Here is a 20,840-nt window from a genome sequence, read left to right on the forward strand (position 1 = left end):
CTGGCTGACAAGCAGTGATTTTGTTTTTCATGGACAAATCAAAACTGTGTATATTTATGGTGTGACACATGGTGGATACATACATACACTGTGGAGTGGCTAAATCGAGCTACTTAACATGCACACTGCCCACATACTTATCATTTTTGGTGATCTGTATGCTTAGAAGCTCCTGGGAGGTTTTTAATACTGTGATACATTGTTATCAATTATAGCTACCATGTTGTACAATCAGCTCCCTGAACTTCTTCCTCCTTCTAACAGAAACTCCTGGTCCTCTGATCAGGATACTAGAATCCTGGGTCCTCCTGGCCTCAGCAGGTGGTGACCATCCTCTCTGCTTCCACAGGGTCCACAGTTTTCTAGTCCACGTGGGTGAGATGATGCGCCTTTTTCTCTCTGTTGCCTGGCCTCTTTCACTTGGTGTAAGTCTTCAGGTTTGTCCACGTTGTAGCAAATGTCAGGGCTCGTTCCTTATTCCTTTTTCTTTATTTTGTAATACTGGGGATGGAACTCAGGGCACATGATAGGCAGGTGCTCTACCCCTATGTTATTTTGAGACAGGATCTAGCTAAGTGGCTGGGGCTGGCCTTGAATTTGTGATCCTCCTGCCCCAGGCTTCTGAATAGCTGGGATTATAGGCAGGTGCCTCTGCACCCAGCTCTTTCTTTCTTTTTTATGGTGCTGAGGAATGAACCCAGGGCTTTGCACAGGCTAGGCAAGCACTCTGCCACTGAGCTACACCCCCTGCCCATTTTTTTTAAGGCTGAATAATATTTCACCGTGAGTGTATGCCACATTTTCCTGATGTATGCTTAGGTGAATTGTGGCAGAATTCTTAATCAACCTTGGTGATTGAGAATTCTGCCACAAACAAGGTGCAGACGTCTCTTCAACATCCTGCCTTCCTTTCCTTGGGATCCATATCCAAGAGAACGATCATGGGTCATCTGGTCATTCTATTTTTAATTTTTCAAGGATCCTGAGATGGCAACATTGAGGCTGGGAGCTGAAGGATGAGGAAGAGCCGTCACCCAAAGATCCCAACAAAGGCTGGACATCTCCAGCACAGGCAGAGCTAGCCTAAGGGCCTACAGAAGGGGTTCTGTTTAGTGCATGACAAGGCCCAACTGCTAATGTAGTCGGGGAGAGAGAGGGAGGGGAATGACGGATGATGTAATGGGAGGTAAGAAACGCAGCAGCGGAGCTGGATCATGAAGGCATTTTAGGACGTGGTAGAAGATCTGGCTTTTGTTCTAAGTGGAAAGGAAAGCAATTAGAGGCCTTTAAGCTGGAAATGACATAATCTGATTTCTGCTTTTGAAAGGATCTTGCTGGATAGAGGAAAGAGCAAAGAAGTAAGATAAAGACGGGAAGTGTGAGCCCCGCTCAGTGCTGCACACCTGTAATCCCAGCTACTTGGGAGGCTCAGGAAGGAGGATGCCAAATTCAAGTCCAGCCTGGGCAATTTAGTGAGACCCTGTAAAGAATAAAACATAAATCAGGCGTGGTAGTGCACATCTGTATGCCCAGCAGCTCAGGAGGCTGAGGAAGGAGGATCACAAATTCTAGACCAGCCTCAGCAATTTAGCAAGGCCCTCAGCAACTTTGAGAGAACCTGTCTCAAAATAAAAATAAAAAGGGGTCTGGGATATAGCTCAGTTGGTAGAGTGCTTGCCTAGCATGCACAAGGCCCTGGGTTCAATCCCCAGCAACACAAAAATATAAAATAAAAAGGGCTGGGGATGTGGCTCAGTGGTTAAGCACCCTGGGTTCCATCCCCAGTACTACTACTACTAATAAAAATAATCTGCAGGCACTTTGTGTCCTTTTGCAGGTGCTGCAGAGAGGGGCCTCCGAGGCTGTGAGGGAAGATTGCATAATGTCAGACATGGTGCGAGCAATGAGGAAGGAGGTCAGGCAGGAGAACCAGAGCGTCCGATGCACTTCCAGGTAAGGTGGGTGGGAAAGGCCCCTCTGAGGATGAGGCTTGACCTGGGGCCTCAGTGCCTCCAAGGACAGCCGTCCTGGCAGAGGGAAGGGCGCATTCCGATGCCTGCAGGTGAAGTGTGTGTGGCTCATTCTAGAAGCAGAACAGTGGACACGGCGACTAGAGGAGCGTGAACCGGGAAGAGGAGGAAGGGGCGAGACCTGAGAGCCAGCAGGGTTTGGGGAGTAGGAAAGATACACTTGGAGAACAGATCCCAAAGGGTTGGATCACGGATCCTGGCAGGACTGTCCATGAGCAATTGTGTGGCCTGCTGCAAGTTACTGAGGTTACCAATAGCAAGGTCCCCTCACTCATGGCCTTCCTAATGTGGGGTTTCATTGTTCTTTTTTCTCTCTCTCTCATTTTTTTTAAGAAATACAAGTATGCACAAGTATTCTCTCTCTCTCTCTCTCTCTCTCTCTCTCTCTCTCTCTCTCTCTCTCTCTCTCTCGGCCTGATTAAAGGAGATTAAAGGAGATTAGTATTAGTATTGGCAGTGCTATGGGGATTAGTATTATCTGATATCACCATAAAATTCATATGCTGGACCCTAATCTGCAATGTGATAGTGTTAAGAAGTAGGGCCCTTGGTGGGGGGTGGTGAGTAAGTCGCAGTGACACATACGTCCATCCAGGGTCTATAGGTCGAGGTCATGTGAAGGGCTCATTAGCTCCAACACAGGGCTGGGAGAGGCAGCCCTATGCACTGCCACTGGACAGGCCAGGAACACAGGTTCCACCTCTCCACACCTGGCTGATTCTCAGGGTGGAGTCTGCCATCAGCAAGCCTGATGGACAAGGAAGTCTCCCCCTGGGACAAAGTGGGTGGGTTCTCCAGACTGTTCTGCTGTGATGCAAACCCTGCTGGCTGGCTGGGCCCCTCTGTGTTGCCCAAGTGAGACTTGGGGACAGGGAAACAGACCCAAACACAATACCCATGCTGCCCACTCGGCTGTGAGCTACGATGTCCCTGTGTGGTCTGCCAGGATCCAGGCAACACGAACAGGAGGCTTCTTAGTACATACAGTACTGTAAAATCCCAGACCTGACCAACACGCCCTCGAGGAAGAGGCTGCTCATCACTCCGAGGTCTCTCTCCCTCTAAATTCCAGACGTGGAGGATTAGGGCCATGGTTCTCCTTCCGGCTTAAGAGCTTGGTGTCTCAAAGGATTTGGAAGGATGTGTGAAGCATAGTAAAATGTTAAGAGAAAGTAACTCTTCTGAGAATCCTTTTATTGCTGTAATGGGACATGCAGATGCATCTTGTAAGAGGAAGAAGCACTCATCTGGAATATTCTGTGAGGCCAATGGGCATATCCAGAGGATTGGGGCCAAGGTGCTCTGGGAGGCAGATGAATTTATTTGGGGGTTTGGCTGCCCACATTCGGAGGGGCTGCTTAGCTGGCAGTCATGGCTAACAGGATGCTGATTTCTATCTACCTCCACTAAACGTGGGGTCCCAGGAGAAGGGACGGAAGACACGTTGTCTTTGTCCTCGGAGCCACACAGAGTTTGGGACATGCTGGAGTGAGTGGATGCTGTGTGGGTGAGGAGACGGTTGAGAGAAGGGACTGGAGAAAACGAGGGGAAGGAGAGCGTGCTGGAGGAAGAGGGAAAACAGAGGTGCATGTGAAGGGCATAAAGGGAAAATGTGATATTTCACTTTCTCATTATTTCATTTATTTAATAATTTTTGTCTTGGAAATCATGAGTCAGCCCTATACCTGTTGGTAGAGTTACCATAAGGAGACAGAAAAATGATCCCTGCTGATGTGGAACTTAGAGTCTGTTGGGGAAAGCAGACATTAATAAAAATTATGCATATAAGTATAGAAGCCTTGTGTAGGAAAGAGACAATAGAGGGTTGATCTGCAGAGTGAGAAGGGTTGGTTGAAGAACCCGGAGGGAGGAAGGAGAAAGAGGATCCCGGTACAGTCCAGGTCCCAGGCCCTGCATATCTGGGACCCCCACGTGCTGTGCTGGGGGTACCAACACAAGTGCTTAGAGAAAAGAAGCATTTCTAATAATTTGGGGGACAGTCTGGGATTTGATGGGTCTCTGCACCCCAGACCCCTTGTGTGCAGGATGGTTCTTCAAGCAAAATGCAATGTATAGTTTCCAAAATTTGTGACACACAATTTCCATGTCACCTCTACATAATGGTGTAGAATCACAGTTTGGGGGGGGTGCTGACATTGCTGACATCCTGGCTCAAACTTACCCCTAAGAAGTGAGGTTTGGCCAACCTAGCCCCCTCCCACCCCCGCCTCCGCAGGACACACAGGGTGAGATTTCCTGGAATTAGACCACAGCCAGTTACGGGAGGCCCCTCAGCCCTCTGCACAAGGCTGTCTGGCAGGTAGAGTTGGTCATGGAGTGGGCGGGGCCAGCTATGAGGAAGGAGGATGAAATGGAACCAGAGAGCAGGGTGTTGGTCAGGGGCGGAACACTTGCCTAGCACTTGGGAGGCCCTGGGCTCCACCTCCAGTACCACAAAAAAAAGGAAGCAGATTGTGTCTCACTGCCTCTAATTGTTTTAAAATACGTGGGCTGCTTGGTGACTAAGTCACTCAATGCACTAGAATCCTGGGGTCACTGCCCAGCCTAGGGTCGCACTGGAGACACTGCAGCCATGTGGTCAGACAGGCCTGGAGACCCTGAAACCCGCCTGCCCCCAGTCTCATCTCCAACACCACGTGCTGCCATCTAGGGGCTCAGGGCTGCCTGAAAAATGGGCCGGAAGGACAAGAGGCCTGTCTTTAACCCAATTGTCACTGAGACCAGGGTCTGGCTTCAACATGCAGTGAAGAGGGGAAAACCTAGGGCGAGCATTGTTAAGGAAATAACTACTGAAATGTCCTTTTGGTATAAATGCAATGAAAACCACACTCAGGCCTGTCACAGTCAAGCTGCCGGTGGCCAACAATAAAGAGAAAACTTTGAAAGCTGGCAGAGCTGGACAAGGCAGCCCCTCCGGGAGCAGTGATCTGAAGTACCCCTTATCTCTCACGTGGTGTGGTGTGTGTGAGTGTGTGTGTTCCCCCCACCCCCCAGTGCTGGGGATCCAACCCAGGGCTTCAGGCGGGCTGGGTGAGTGCTCTACCACTGAGCTACATCCCCAGCCCATTTTATTTTATTTTGAGACAGAGCCTTGCTAAATTACCCAGACTGGTCTCAAATTTGTGGTTCTCCTGCCTTGGTCTCACAAGTCACTGGGATTATAGGCATGTGTCACGTGCACAGCCCAGATGACATTTTTAATCTGTTGAAAGGTAAAACAAAAATTCAGCCAAGTGAAGTGGCCCATGTCTGTAATCTCAGCCATTCAGGAGGCTGAGAGGCAGGAGGATTGCCAATGTGAGGCCAGCACAGTCATTTATCAAGACCCTATCTCAAAGCTAAAAAAAAGTGGGGGCTGTGGATGTGGCTCAGTGATTAAACAACAACAACAACAACAAACGGTTTCCATCCCTGGAGAGAGAGAGAGAGAGAGAGAGAGAGAGAGAGAGAGAGAAGGGGGGGGGTGTAATTTGTGACTCATAGAGCCCAAGGAAGGGATGGGCATACTCTGCAGGGTTTGTCAGGAGGCAGAAGGAGACGGAGGAAATAATGCAGGCTGTGGTTTTCATGGGAAGAAATGTGACTGTCAGGGCAAGTAGCTTTAGGATCAGCTGGTTGGAGTGACTTCAGCAGGCTGTGGGACACAGGTAGCCAGGAGTTGTCCTGCGCCTGCCCTGGGGGACGGGGCAGTGAACAACTCTAGGTGGCCCAGAGCATGAGAACCTGGTGGAGGAGGCGTCTGGGCGTGCGCTCTGGATTGGCTGGCCCGTGTAGGAGAGGCTCTTTCTGCGAAATGTGCCACCTCTAGGAACTGATCATCGCTGGAGGGACGCTCCCTCCAGCCAGAGCAAGGTCTCCAAGGTCAAAGCACCAAGCCTGCAGAATAGAAAGAGTGACTAGTCCCCCCTCCCAGGGGACCCCCACCACGCCCCCAGACACTGTGTTGCCACTGCTGGGGGAGCGATCTAGGCAGGGATCTAGCGAGCAGAGCCAGCAGCACCCAGGAGGGCTCCCCACCAGTTACCTGATCCCAGGGACGACTGTGCCAAGGTCAAGAAGCCCTCGTTTAGAACCAAACTCAAAGCCTCATTTCTTTTCTAGATTTACTAGTTTCCTGATTCGGTAGACTTCTTCCTGTGCTGGAACACGGTGGCAAGCTCATTGGGTGCACCTGGACCCCTCCACCTCTGACATATTTAACTGATGGCTCAAGACCCTTCCTCCCTCTTTTTTTCTTTTTTGTCTTCCTGTTTGTTTACTTATTGATACTGGGAGTTGAACCCAGGGTGCTCTACCACTGTGCTCCAACCCTCTTTATTTTATTTTGAGACAGGGTCTTGCTAAGTTGCTGAGGCTGGCCTCAAACTTGTTGGGTTCCTCCTCTGTCAACCTACTGAGTCCCTGGGATTACGGGTGTGTGCCACCATGCCCACTTCCTCCTCCTCCTCCTCCTTTTGGTACCAGGGATTGGACCCAGGGGTGCTTACCCTTGAGCCACCTCCCCAACCCTTTTTATTTTTATTTTGAGACAGGGTCTCACTAAGTTGCTTATTGACTCACCAAGTTGCAGAAATTGGCTTTGAACTTGCCTCAGCCTCCCCAGCTGCTGGGGTTACAGGCACGTGCCACCGTGCCTGGCTCCTTTTCTTTTTGATCATGTTGATGGTCGTGGTGGTGTTGGTGATGATGATTATGGTACTGGAGATTAAACCCAGAAGCAGTTTACCTCTGAGTTACCTCCCCAACCCCTTTATAAAATTTTATTTTGAGTCAGAGTCTCATTAAATTACTAGAGCCTCAAACTTGCAATCCTCCCGCCTCAGCCTCCCCAGTAACTGGGATTGCAGGTGTGCACTGACCTGTTTGGCTCCCATCCTTATTGCTTAAATAAAGAAGTGAGTGAGGGCTGGGGTGTGTAGCTCAGTGGTAGAGTGCTTGTTAGCATGCTTGAGGGCCTGGGTTCCGTTCCTAGCACTGAAAACAAAAACAAAACAAACAAACAAACAAACAAACAAAAACAGATGGCTGTCCTGTCCTGAGTGCCAATTTTATCTGGTGGCACTGCAAACATTCCAGCTACCTTCACGGAGCTGAACCGCCTCGGCAAATGCAGTTTGCTGAATGCAGTTGGCTGAAGTATTTGTCATAGGATCACCCCTAAGGATCTTATGGTGGAGGAGCACCTACCTAGCATGTGTGAGGCCTGGTTCAGTCCCCAGCACCATTGAAAGGAGCAAAGGGATCTTAATACCTGAGGCCATACCAGTTTCCACGGCTGCCGTGACCTTCCTGTGACCCGGCTCGGCCCTGTGCTGGTCGCCACTGGCTTATAGCACTTATGAGGAATTTTTTCTTTCCCTCCAAGAACAACGGCGTGCTTTAATTTGCATTTTGGGTGCTCTGTTAGGTTATCTGAACTCCTCTGCCTGAGCACCTCTGTGTTTCTGGGTCCCTGCTCGCTCAGGGGCCTCCTGCTTGCCCTCCTCCCGCTGCGAGGTGAGTCATTTCATTTAAGGACTTAAGGCTTCTCAACTTCATTTCCTTCCCCTTTTCAGTCTCGGTTCTGGTCTCCAGCTCCCTCTGTGGACGCTTGAAATCCTTTGTGGTCAGTCAGTCGCCGGCCAGCCCTGGCTTGGCCCTCCAAGACAGACGTCAGAAGCCAGTCTAGAAAACTCACACAGGGACACTTCTCCTTGTCCTCCAAGAACATAATTCCAATTTGGATGATCACCATCCACAAAAGGCCCAGTGGAAGAAAAATGTGTTTTTCTCTAATTGACTGCTGGGTATTTAGTCTGCAGATTACAAGTGTTCATGATTTTCAGTGGCTGTGAACGAGGGGGAAGTCACTTGCCCAGACAGAGCCCTGTAACTTGAGCCACAGTTTGCTCATATGCAAAATCACCTCCTGCCCTCCGTGGTGCGCTCACTAACTTTCCCAAGTATATGTGTATGTGGGGCTAGGACGGTGCTGCCAGCTCTGGCCCAAAGAGTGTTGTGTCCCAGCCTGGACTCCTACACCAGGTGATTGGCTCTCCCGGCAGTGTGGCTGGGGCTCTGTCCCTGTGAATCCTGGACAAAGAACAAGCCACAGGCTGGGGATCCAGCTCAGAGGTAGAGGGTCTGCCTAGCACATGTGAGGCCACGGGTTACCTCCTCAGAACTGAAAAACAAAACCCACACTCCCATTTAGACAAGAGGGTCTGACACTTAAGAAAGTCTAGAAGCCAAGCACACTGGTGCCCACCTGTAATCCCACTGACCCAGGAGGGTGAGGTAGGAAGATCGCAAGTGTGAGGCCAGCCTCAGCCATTTAGTGAGGCCAGCCTCAGCCATTTAGTGAGGCCCTAAGAACCTTAGTGAGACCCTGTCTCAGAATAAAAAATAAAAACGGCTGGTGATGTAGCTCAACATTGAAGACCTCTGGGTTCAACTCCAGGTACCAAAAAAAAAAAAAGTCTGGAATATACATTTATAGCAATTAACTATTGTTTTTGTTTATATTGGGTTCCAATAATATGAACTTTTATTTATGTATTTATTTTTGTTTAGCCACTTTTCCTATCTATAGAAACCACAAAAATTCTGATTAATTTAGAGAGGAAGGTGGAGTATGAATCCTAGGTCAGGGAAAATAGTAACATAGCATGAGTTCATAGCCCAGGGTTTGCTATTTTACATGAATTAAGTCTTTCATGAAGTTATATCATCTTTCCTGTTTCTTTCTTTCTTTCCTTCATTCTATCATTTCATATATATATATATTTTTTGTTTGTTTGGTTTTTTTTGGTACTGGAGATTTAACCAAGGGATCCTTAACCACTTAGCCACATTTCCATCCCCTCTTAAAAATATTTTATTTACAAGGGCTGGGGTTGTGGCTCAGTTGTAGAGTGCTCGCCTAGCACGTGCAAGGCCCTGGGTTCGATCCTCAGCACCACATAAAAATAAAAAAAATAAGAGTATTGTCTACAACTAAAAATATTTTATTTACAGGCAAGTTTTCACTAAGTTGCTTAAGGACTCCCTAAATTGCTGAGGCTGACTTTGAAGTTGCAATCTTCCTTCCTCAGCCTCCTGAGCAACAGGGATTACAGGCCTGCACACCATGCCCAGAATTTTTTATTATCTTTGAAACGAGTTGTCTTGTGATTGATGGCATGTTGTGTTGGTGTCAGCCAGGGGTGGCCATACTGCCTTTGTCTCACTGCCTCATGCCTGAGTGAACTTGCTCAGAGCTGCTCATTATCTTGCATTGTAGACATGACACCTAATTGAATACTTTAAAAAATATTTTAAATTTTTAATTGATTATAATAATTTTACATATTCATGGGGTACAGTGTGACATTTCAATACACAACATGTAATGATCAGATCAGGGTAATATGTATATTCACCCCCTCAACCATTACCATTTCCTTATGCTGGGAACATGCCAAATCCTCTCTACTAAACTATTCTGAAATGTTTCAATTAAGTATTGTCAACCATAGTTACCCTACTGTGCTATAGATGTTTAGAAGTTATTCCTCCTGGGCTGAGGTGTAGCTCAGTGGAAGAGCATGCATTTAGCAAGGCCCTGTGTTCAATCCCCAGCACTGCAAAACACAACAAGAAGTTATTCCTTCTATCCAACTGCACTCCCATACTTGTTAACCACCCTCTCCATCCCCCACTACCCAACCCCACCTAAGGAAATTTAATTTCTGTATAACAATGTTTTCCAACAGACTATAATGTACACTACATGTATAATTTTAAAAGTTCTGGGAATCATCAAGTAGAAAGAAACTGATGAAAATAATTTTAATAATGTATTTTATTTAAAATCCAAAATATTATCTTTTTTTTTTCTTGGTGGAACTGGAATTGAACCCAGTTCAATTGTATGCTAGGCAACTGCTCTTCCATTGAACTACATCCCTAGCCTTTTTTATTTTATTTTATTTTTAGTTTGAGGTAGGATCTCTCTAAGTGGCCCAGGCTGACCTTGAACTTGGGAGTCTTCTGCCTTAGCCTCCTGATTAGCTGGGGATTACACACACAGGATTACTCCTGCCACTGTGCCCAGATAGAATATTATAATTTCAATATCTAACAGATACAAGAATGTATTAATGAAACTTGTCACTTTTTTCATACCAACTCTTTGAAATCAGGGGTGTATTTTGCACTCAGAGAATATCTTCATTCAGACTTGCCGCAGTTCAAATGCTCAATAGCTACTTGTGGTTGGTGGCTATTGTATAGGATTACTGGGGTTGGAAAAATGGTAGCCTTGAAACCCGAATGTACTCAGATCAGGCTCTGTGCAAGTGCTCTGCTAAAACATAATTTATTTCACCTTCTTCATATGGAACAACTCTATTTAATAAATACCTGGTCCTTTCCCCCATACATATCAGTCCACTGTCGTTGCTCCTCCAAGCTGGTTTTTCCCTCCCTGCTCTGTGCTGTACTCCTCTCTGTTCCTCAACTCTTTTCCCAGGACCATAGCCCCATCTTCTTTCTCCATCTGCATGATGCTTTTAGCCCACACCCCCATATTTTTTCCTACTCCCTAGCTGACTTTCTATCCAACAGACTTTTATACCCAGCTGTGTGGTCCCAACATATCTACTTTCTTCTTCCCTGGGAAGCTCCCTCCCTCGCTAGCCACATTTCTCTTTACCAAACCAGATGCTCTTCCTCTCACAACCTCTCCCTTTTCTGCCTCTGTTACTTGCTCTTTGCCTACCCCCCATTTCTCCTGGAACTAGCTCCTTCTCTCTTGTGAACTCTGTGTCTTTCCTTTTGCATGCTTACTCTCTCCCATACTCTGCACTCTTTCCTCCAAGACTTATTATCTACACACTCTCTTTGCCCCCTTTCTGCCAGACCTCATGTAAGAAAAATGGAATCAAGGGGCTGGGGTTGTGGTTCAGTGGTAGAGCACTTGCCTAGCATGTGTGAGGCACTGGGTTCAATTCTCAGCACCACATATAAATAAATGAATAAAATAAAAGTCCATCAACAACTAAAAAAATATTAAAAGAAAGAAATAAAAATGGAATCAATCAGGCTCCCTCGCCAAGGAAGCAATGACTAAGATGTCCTATGTAAGTCGGGAACAATAGAGCCATGCTCGTTCTTATATAACCACACATCACATTTGGCATGCAGCTGGCTCGTTGTAATTCTGTATATAAGCTGAGCAGGGGCTTTCTGCAGCATGGATTGAATGAAGATATGTCAGACCTCCCTGCAGCTCTGCATGTCTTCTGTAGACATATATAGACTATCTCATCCATCAATGATGGAATACACTTTCATCCCAGCTGCACACGGATCCTTCTCTAACACAGACCATGTTATGTAAGCTATCACATATGTTGGCATGCAATTGTAATATTACCTTAAAAGATTTTTTGGCACCTGTAGGGTCATTTTGATGGCTCCCTTTCCATTGATATTAATTTTTTAATTCTTGCTTTTTTCTTGATTAGACTTATTTATTTTTAAATCAAACTTTAGCTATATTATTTTTCTCTATTTTATATATTTCTGCCCCTGCTCTTACTTTTTCCTTCCTACTACATAATCTGAAAATAACTTGATTGTTATTCTAGCTTCTTTCTGATACAAAGACTCTAAGTTGCAAATATTCATCTGAGTACTGTTTCATACCAGAGATCCTGATTTTAACCTTTTGTTATCACTTAGTTTGAAGCATTTTTTATTTGCTTTTACTGTGCTTTCTTCCTTGACCTCTGAGATATTTATGTGTGCCATTTAATTTTGAAGTAGTTGACATGTGGAGGTGAGGTTCTATATAACTTAAGGTGATTGATTTCTAATGTAATAACTCATTTGGAAAACACAGTCTGCACAATTTCAATTTTTAAAAAAAGTAATGGAAATGCTTTTATTTTAATTGTATTGGTTACTTACATGTAAAAACTGATCAAATTGCATACTTCAAATATGTGCATTTTATTGTGCTTCAATTTTACCTCAATAAAACTATGAAAAAAATGTAAACAAATAAAGTACACAGGGGTCAAGCTAATATTCTCTGTATCGTTCCAATTTTATTTTATGTCATAAATAAATACTGAAAAGCCAAAAAATATAAGTAAATAAAGTGCAAGCCAGGTGGACATCCTCCAAGGCTTATGGAGGAGGGCTTCGCTGTGTGTCTGTGCTGTAACTAACGGCAGTGGTGGGGGCGTGGGGGATCCCTGGTGCTTCACTGCCACCACCAGACACATCGCCAACAACAAGCAATGTCAACTTGCAAGGCATGGAGAGAGACTGTGGCCGTGGCAGAGCTGGAAGGGCGGGCACAGTGCCACCGGCCCGTAGTTCCTTCAGCTCCCCAGTGTGGACAGTGAAGAAACCGGATAGATCCTGGGGAACAACTGTGGACTATTGCGGGCTTAGTAAAGTGGCTCCCCCAGGTCAGGCTGCCTTTCCTTTAGTGGCTGACCTGAGGGACGTATTGACTGACGACTTATGGGCATCCATTTTGATTTAGCTAATGCCTTCTCTCCCACAGATATCGCTGTTGGTGGCCAAGACCAATTTTCTTTCATGTGGGATGGGTGGCAGTGCACCATTCCCTTGCTGCCTCGGGGATATTTGCATAGACCATCTATGTACCTTGGTCCAGGAGCCTCTGACTTGGCCATGGCCAAAGCCATCCCCTGTGTGTCTATTCCACTATAATTGGGGATCGTTTGTTACCAGTGGTTCCTTTGCAGATTTAGTGGATGCTGTGCTGAAATTGCTAGTCCATCTGGCAACATGTGGTCTGTCTATCAATAGCAACAAGTTGCAAGGACCTGGATTGTCTGCCAATTTCTTGGGGGTTGTCCTGCCAGGGAAGGCAAAAGTTATTCCCAATGCAGTTATTGATAGGTTCCAGGCCTACCGCATTTCCACAACCATAAAGCAATTACAAACCCTTTAGGGATTGTCAGGGTATTGGAGAGTGTTTTTTCCCTCTCTGGCCCAAATGATACAGACTCTTCTGCCCTAGTAAAGAAGGGAGAAAAGTGGGACTGGGCTACAGGAAGTGACCAGGCATTCAAGGGAGCCAAGCAGACTGTGCAGAGCGCCCAGGGTCCCCTGTTGTCATCCAACAACCTCTGCCTGGACTTGGAGCATGCTGACCCTCAATGGAACTATACAAGGAGTCATATATTTGCAGGTGGACAACAGTGGGCAACTCTGTCATGACCCTCTAGAGTTATTCAGTGTGGGATGGTGTAAGATGGCTCCCTACTGAAGCTGTAGACCTTAACCAGAAGGCACCCCAGTGTGACAATAGGGGGGCAGGAGGATCTATGGGGTGGACCCTGCACGTCTTATGCACTATAACAGTTAAAGGTTCTAACACTGGGAGTCATGAAATGGTAGCTCTGCCTACCCCTTGCCCCTGGGATATTTATGGGTATGTAGACAATGTGGGTAACCATATTTACCTACCAAGTGGACTGGTCCATGCACTGGGGGAAGGCCATACCTCCCAGCAAAGTTTTCAAATTCTTATCCAAGTGTCTATCCAGTTGGGACATGAAGTAGTCAGGGCTCTCCAGAGGAACAGTATCAACAGGAAGTATAATTATAAAAAGGGGATTTATTAGGCTGGCTTACCTGACCAGAAGCTGGATAGTCCACAATGGCCATCTGCAGTCTGGACAGCTGGAAGAACCAATAGCTGAAGCCCCAGACAAGAGGAATTAAAGGTGCTACCTGAGTCTGAGACTGAAGGCTTCTGGAGAATCGCTGGCAGAGTCTGGTTTGTAAAAATGAAGAAGTGAGACTCTGATATCCTCAGAGGATCACAGCAGCAACCAAGAGCCTCCTCAAGAAGAACGCAGCTTGCATCTGTTGCTGCTTCCTTGTTCTTCCAACTTTTATTCCATCCAAGCCATCATCCTATTGGACGGTGCTGCCCATGCTTAGGTGGGTCTCCATTTCAGTTGGCTCTCCCACATGCCAATCATTCCTGGACACACCCTCACTGACACACCCATAAGCCTCTTAATCATCAGCATATCTCAATCCAAGCAAGTTGACAATTCAAATTAAACCTTACGGGACACTTTCAAGAGAAGGCTTTGCGTGAAGTGCACTCCACAGTGGTACTACCCCTTAGCCTTGCTTTCACCGCAAGTGGCCACCATTGTTCATGAGGTGGAGATTACAGCTCTGGCACTGCACACAGCCAGAGCCCTCAATGCCACTGTGAGTCCTTTGCCTTCTTAAATGAAGAAGTGTACCAAATGAAGAAAGCAGGACAGGGAAATAGGATGGCCCTTGACACACTGACCACCTCCCAAGGTGGAGTATGCACCCTCTTGATACTGTACCCATGGACCAGAGTGTCCCTGAACTCCTACCTCATAGTGGTGCATGCCTATAATCCCAGTTACTGGAGAGGCTGAGGCAGGAGGACCACAAGTTCAAGACCAGCCTCAGCAACTTAGCAAGGTCCTAAGCAACTTAGTGAGACCCTGTCTCACAACAAAAAATTAAAAGTTCTGGGGATATGGCTTAGGGGTTAAGCACCCTGGGTGCAATCCCTGCTACCAAAACAAACAAACAAACAAAAAAGCATGCACGTTCTTTTTCTTTCTTTCTTTTTTTTTTTTTAAGTAGTTGTGGATGGACCTTTATTTTATTTATTTACTCACACGCGGTACTGAGAATTGAATCTCGTGCCTCACATGTGCTCTACGACTGCGGCACAACCCAGCCCCAGAGCATGCACATTCTTATAAAACCACAGGATACATCTGGCGTGCTGCTGGCTTTGCTGTGACCCGGTATATAAAGCTGAGTGAGACTTTGAGCTGTGCGATGGCCACCCACTGAATAAGGTCACATGGGGGCTCCTTACAGCCTGGCGAATCTCCTTGGGGCTGCCCGGATCTGGGTCAACCTGTGTGGGATAGAGGATGCACCACACCTGGAACCCTCTGCCCTTGCTCCCTTACAGCCCTCCCCCGCCCCCAGTCTTCCCACTCCTCCTGCCCCCTCTAGGCTCCACTGCTTCCCCGCCAGGCCTCGCCCTTAGTCCCCCCTTCTCTCAGTGGAGCCTGATCATGCTCTCTTCTTGGGGAAAAGCAAACAAAGGAAGGAAAAAAAAAAGACTTAACTTGAGCCCCCAAACAAGTTCCCATGAGCCATGTTTGAAGAAGTGGAGTCAATCAGTCCCTTCAGGAGGAGGGTCCCTGAGGGAGGGTCCTGAGGCCTGACCCTCTCCCACTTGGAGTCCCTGGAGGGAGGAGGAGTTGGGAGACTAGCGAGGGGGAAACAACTCCCCAGGTTGACATTTGGGTGTGGCCTGCAACGGCGTGGCCTCCGGAGAACAAGACAGCTCAGTCTTGAACAAGGACCTCAAATACCGAGTGCTCTTCTCGCTGTGCTCACTCGGGGTCCCTCTGGCCCCCACATTCTCCTGGTCTTCCGCCTCATTCGCCTTGGTTTATCCTCCCTCTGCTTGGCTCTCTGGCTCCCCCTTGCTTGGTCTGCACCTCATCCATCTACTCCCAGGGTTTCCCTGCCTTTCTCTTTTCTTTCTGTGTCTGTCTGTCTGTCTGTCTGACCTGGTGTGTCTCCTTCCTCTCTGGGGCCTTTCCGCATCTCTGTCACTTGGCTGTTTACCTAGTGACCTGCTCCTTTTGACCATCTCACACCATGTTCCTCTCTGGAAAAATTATAGAATCAGACCCTCCCTGATACAGGAGGCTGTGTAAATTCCAGGTGAGACACTGGGGATGCGTGGGCCCCCTTCGTGCCATCTCCAGGAGCCTGGGGCCCAGCAGGAGGGAGCCACTGACCTTGGAGGAGGAGCAGAGCTGGTGAAGCCCTCCCTGAGTCAGGGGGTGAGAGGGCGGTGGGTGGCGATTCCTCTCCTGCAGGTTTTGAGAGATTGCTCGGTTGTCCTGGCCTGAGGAGGTGGGAGGCAGCCAGGTTTCCTGCAGGGCCAGGGTCACAGATTTGGAAGATGAACCTTTAGCTGGACAGAGCCCACGCTGGGAGTGAACTGTGCCGGCCGACAGAGGAAATGAGCTTGTTTTCACAGCCCCGCTGCTCACCTGGCATGTTCTAGGTGTCGTGCGGGTCCTGCAGCAGTGATGGACACGCCAGAGCAGGTGTTAGTCTCCTCTGAGAGGGGAACACTGAGGCATAGACGGGAAGCCACCTCTGCAGGCCCCATACCTGATGCCTGGCCGCACCAGGGCTCCAACCTGGACCCGCCTGTTCCCTCAGTTCTGGCTGAGGAGGATCCCTCCCGGGGTTTGCTTGTGTTTTCCCTGGAGGTGATGGGGTAAATCCTTTCAAGGACTCTGGGGAATTCAGGGTGTCTGAGCCTGGTCCCAACTTCACATTTCCTCTGCAGCCTTATTTCATTAACCAATTCATCCAATGATTCGTTTTCTCACATTCATCATCTATCTGATTTTTATTCACTATTCGGAGAACTCGTTACTCATTTGTTCAATAATTATCATTTATTGGCTGAGTAGCTGTGATTCTCGGGCTCTGTGCTGGGGCATAGCCAGGGGCATAATGAGGAGCTGGAGAAGTCCTGACCTCCTGGTGACAATAAGGCCCATGTATATGCAGTGCGTATGCCTATATACACACATTCATTTACATCTGTGCATATATGCTTGTGATGGGTAGGCTAGGTAGCTATCGTACACATACATACATTCACTGGTACACACATATGCATTCAATACAAAGTGATCTGTATTTTTTTCTCTGTGGATTGGAGAGTATATTGTGTGTAGAACATAGATAATATATGATTATATGAATATTATATATGATAAATGATTATAGAATTATAGGATGAAATGCACATTAAAAAATTTAGCTTATCTTAGCAGTGGGAATGGCTGTTCATCAAATCCAGTTTTTGTTTCTAAAACACACATTGACACCTTGCGAGCAGATCCCCAGCCAGGGGCTGTGTTTCTAGCCCCTTTGCAGGCAGGCGTGACCCTGTGACAGTTGCGTTCACTGGAGTGTTGGTGGGAATGATGGGCACTGCTGCCAACATCGTACCCCTGCAGCTGGAGGCACAGATGGCAGGAGCCTGTGTCTCTACCCACCTCAGGGAAGGCAGAGATGCCAGGCACCCCTGGGCCTTCTGGGAGTGAGCCCGGCCTGGCGCAGGTGCACAGCAGCCGCTCAGAAGGCGGTGGGGATCTCAGTTTCCTGCTGACCCGCCTCTTCGCACACAGCAAATAAACCCACTCAGAAGCAGCTGCCGTATTCTACTTTCTAAATGTATGGATCGTCTCCTTCCAAGTCTTCAAACTTTGTAAGAGGGAAAAAGTCCGTTTGAAAGGCAGTCTCCAATGAGAAGTCGTTAGATTATCATTAGGTCAACAGGTTCAGCTCCCCACTGAGGTTTTCTAACTTTGCTACGAACACGAATAAAGCCAGCTGGGGACATAGCTCCTTTTCAACCTATTTGTGAAGCCATCAAGATATAGAGCAGTCCTCAACAAGTATATTTTTCTTTCTTTCTTTCTTTTTTTTTTGGTGGTGCTGGGGATTGAACCCAGGGCCTTTTGCATCCAAGACAAACACTCTACCAACTGAGCTATATCCCCAGCCCCATAACAAGTATATTTTTCAAGGCATCATCTCTAAGATATAAAAAATATGATTCTATTATTTCAGGAAAGTGTTGTCTGATTTTTATGGAATCTTATGAATTTATGTCTATACCTCAGTAATCGAAGGCAACTTGTCTTTTTGGTCTAACTTGTTTACTGTCTCATTCTGAACTTCTATTTGTTACTCAAGGCTGACGAAGCCAAATTTTGAGAATAAAAGCTTTTTGTTTTAGAACACATTTGAAGAATGGCCTGAGAATAGAATTACAAAGACACAAATTCCTTCCTGAAAGCTGGTTTTTTAGCTTAAGCCAGCATGGTGGCACATACCTGTAACTGCAGCTACTTGGGAAGCTAAGGCAAGTTCATGGCCTGCCTCAGCTATTTAGTGAGCTCCTGCCTCCAGATAAAAAGGGTGAAGGATGTAGCTCAGTAGTCCAATGCTTACCTAGCATGTGAGAGGGCCTGACTTCCAACCCCTGAACTGCAAAACACACACACACACACACACACAAACTAGCTCAGTGACTATCAATTAGTACAGACTGAATAAATATCAATGATTTTATGACTGTGTTCATATTGGGGACATCTTTCTCCTTCTTTCAGGTACCCAGAGCATCCAACACTTAGTGCTGTGAGGGGATGCAGAGTCCCCTGTCTGCCACTGGCTCCCCCCGTTTGGGCAGGAACTATGGGCCTTCACTCCCTATCAGCCAGCCCCCACTGGTCCCTTGCTTTCTGATTCCAGCCCAGGATCCTTAGCTCGCTGGTCCAGGAGGAGGCCAGCTCCTCTCTGCTCTCTGTTCTCTCCCAAGCCTAATTAAACTGTTGTCCACGCAGGTGGTCCTGGAGTTGACTCACTCAGGTAGAGACAGATGGACACTTGGTTTAGCCAGAGGCTACCGCAGGTGAATGTGCTCAGAAGGGGGACACAGACGACTCCGATGGAGGAGAAGAAGGGACAACTGTAGAGATCAGCTGGGGTCCCATCCTGAAGGGCCTGGAATGGCAAGTGGGAAGCTGGGACTTGATCCTCAGGGAGATGGGGAGCCAAGGAAGAGCTCTGAGCAGAGGAGAGACAGGCTCAGCTCTGAGAGTTAGAGATCTCCCTGAGGTTGATGTGCAAGATGCAATGGAAGGGTGACAGTGGACACCACGAGACCAGGACACTGGAGAAATGGGCCAGACCTTGGATGTCCAATGTGGCGAGCATGAGGCACATGTGCTGTTGAGAACTGGACCACAGCTCATGTGAAGCGAGGTGTGCTTCACATGCACTCCAGCAGTCAGGGTGGAAATTGTGGATGATCCCCTCATACCGACTTCATGCTGAAATTATGATTCTTGGACATACTGAGTTAAATGAAAGACATCACTAACACTAATTCCACTTCTTGTTTTCTTTCTCTCTCCCTCTCTCTGTCCCTCTCCCTCTCTCTCTCTCAACACTAGGGAGAGAACCCAGAGTTGCTCTACTATCGAGCTGCACCTCTGACTTTTTGAGGCTGGGTCTTGCTGAGTTGCCCAGGCTGGCCTTGAACTTGCCAACCTTCTGCCTAGGCAAGTTGTTGGGATGAAGGTGTGTGCCATGGCCCCAGGCTTTACTTTACTCTTCCTGGTAATGTGACTACTACAAAATGTTAAAGGAGGTATGCGTCTCGTGTTGGCGGCCCACATTCTATTTCTGCTGGGCATCCCTGCTCTCGATGAGTGGGTATGCGCTTTAGAGGAGGCTGGGGAGGCATCTGCCAGCCACACTCTGCTCAGAGAACTGATGTGTGGAGAAGGTAACAGAAGTCCAGAGTCCTCAGGTTTCTCCCAACCAACCGCCTTGTCCTGACTGCCTTGGGGAGGGCGGCTGACTGCGGGAGCAGGGGGTGCTGCCCTGTTGAGTTCAGCAGGGGGTGCTGCAAGGTGCGGCCTGTTCGTGGACACTGAGCAGAGGGTACGGCAATGATGCTGGCCGTTTCAAAGTGTACGTGAAATCACCATTCAAACGTGAAGCAAGCAAGTATCAGGACAGCAGCACAAGCAGAATCCAAAATCTCTACATTATCAGAGTTAGTTCCAAACAGTATTAACTCCTCTGAATGTAATAAATAACAGATCTCATTGCAAAGGGGTTCTTCAAACTTTTCACTCAGCAAATATCAGACTTCTCCCCAAATAGTGGGGAGCAGGAGGCAGACCCTGTGCTGTCCTATGTCACTGTGCTCCCTGAGCCAGTGTTCCTGCGGTGCTCGTACTGTGCCCAGCGCCCTTCTAAATGTTACCAGAGACCAGCGGGATAGGCGCTGAGTGTCCCCACATTATGGAGAAGCCACAGAGACACAGAGACCAAGGACAGGCCAGGAGCAAAGTAAGGAATGGGCTAGGAGAGTGTCTGCCTCCAGCCTCAGCAACACAACTAGGCCCTGTCTCAAGGTAAAAATTTTTATTTATTTATTTGAGAGAGAGAAAGAGAGAATTTTAATATTTATTTTTTTTGGTTTTCGGCGGACACAACATCTTTGTTGGTATGTGGTGCTGAGGATCAAACCCGGGCCGCACACATGCCAGGCGAGTGCGCTACCGCTTGAGCCCCATCCCCAGCCCTCAACGTAAAATTTAAACAGGGCCCGGGATGGGGGCTGGGATTGTGGCTCAGCAGTAGAGCCTTTGCCTAGCACCTGTAAGGCCCTGGGTTCAATCCTCAGAACCACATAAAAATAAATAAATAAAATAAAGGTGTTGTGTTCAACTACAAGTAAAAAATAAATATTTAAAAAAGGGGAGCCCGGGAGGTAGGTCAATGGTTAGGCACCCCTGGGTCCTACCCCAGCACCAAAGAGAGGAACAAGAAAGAAAACAGGGCTGGGGTATCTCTCAGGGTAGAGTGCTTGCCTACATGCAGGAGACCCTGGGCTCAGTCCCTAGTGCTGCAAACATAATTAATTAATTGATTTTAATGAGAGTTTGTTCCACCTGTGGTGTGTGACTTCCCTACAGGCAAAACCTGGCCTCCATGCCCAGCTGGTCACTGAGCCCTTCTGATTCTACTTTATTAATCCTTTTCAATTTAATCTCTTCCTTTCCACTCCCAGAGCCCTGGCCCAACTCTGGCCTCATCTTGCTCCTCCTGAACATGAGTGGCACTGCCAACCACAGGATGGTTCCG

The 20,840-nt window shown here is 47.6% G+C and overlaps 1 long non-coding RNA gene, 1 other non-coding gene and 1 pseudogene across 2 annotated transcripts; all 3 read right to left on the minus strand.

The window, feature by feature from the left end:
* Positions 1-3,207: 3,207 nt before the first annotated feature.
* Positions 3,208-13,922, minus strand: LOC125612803. The gene is made up of 5 exons (XR_007343281.1): positions 13,692-13,922; positions 6,911-7,025; positions 6,612-6,749; positions 6,076-6,190; positions 3,208-5,927 (listed from the first exon to the last, which is right to left on the minus strand). It is a non-coding gene; the product is annotated as an uncharacterized LOC125612803 (long non-coding RNA).
* On the minus strand, positions 12,053-12,148 carry LOC125612814 (annotated as a pseudogene).
* Positions 13,923-17,601: 3,679 nt separating the features above from the next.
* Positions 17,602-17,674, minus strand: Trnap-ugg. The gene has a single exon. It is a non-coding gene; the product is annotated as a tRNA-Pro (tRNA).
* Positions 17,675-20,840: the final 3,166 nt, after the last annotated feature.

The sequence above is a fragment of the Marmota marmota genome, unplaced genomic scaffold (assembly GCF_001458135.2).
Source record: "Marmota marmota marmota unplaced genomic scaffold, marMar, whole genome shotgun sequence".
NCBI classification, from domain to species: Eukaryota; Metazoa; Chordata; class Mammalia; order Rodentia; family Sciuridae; genus Marmota; species Marmota marmota.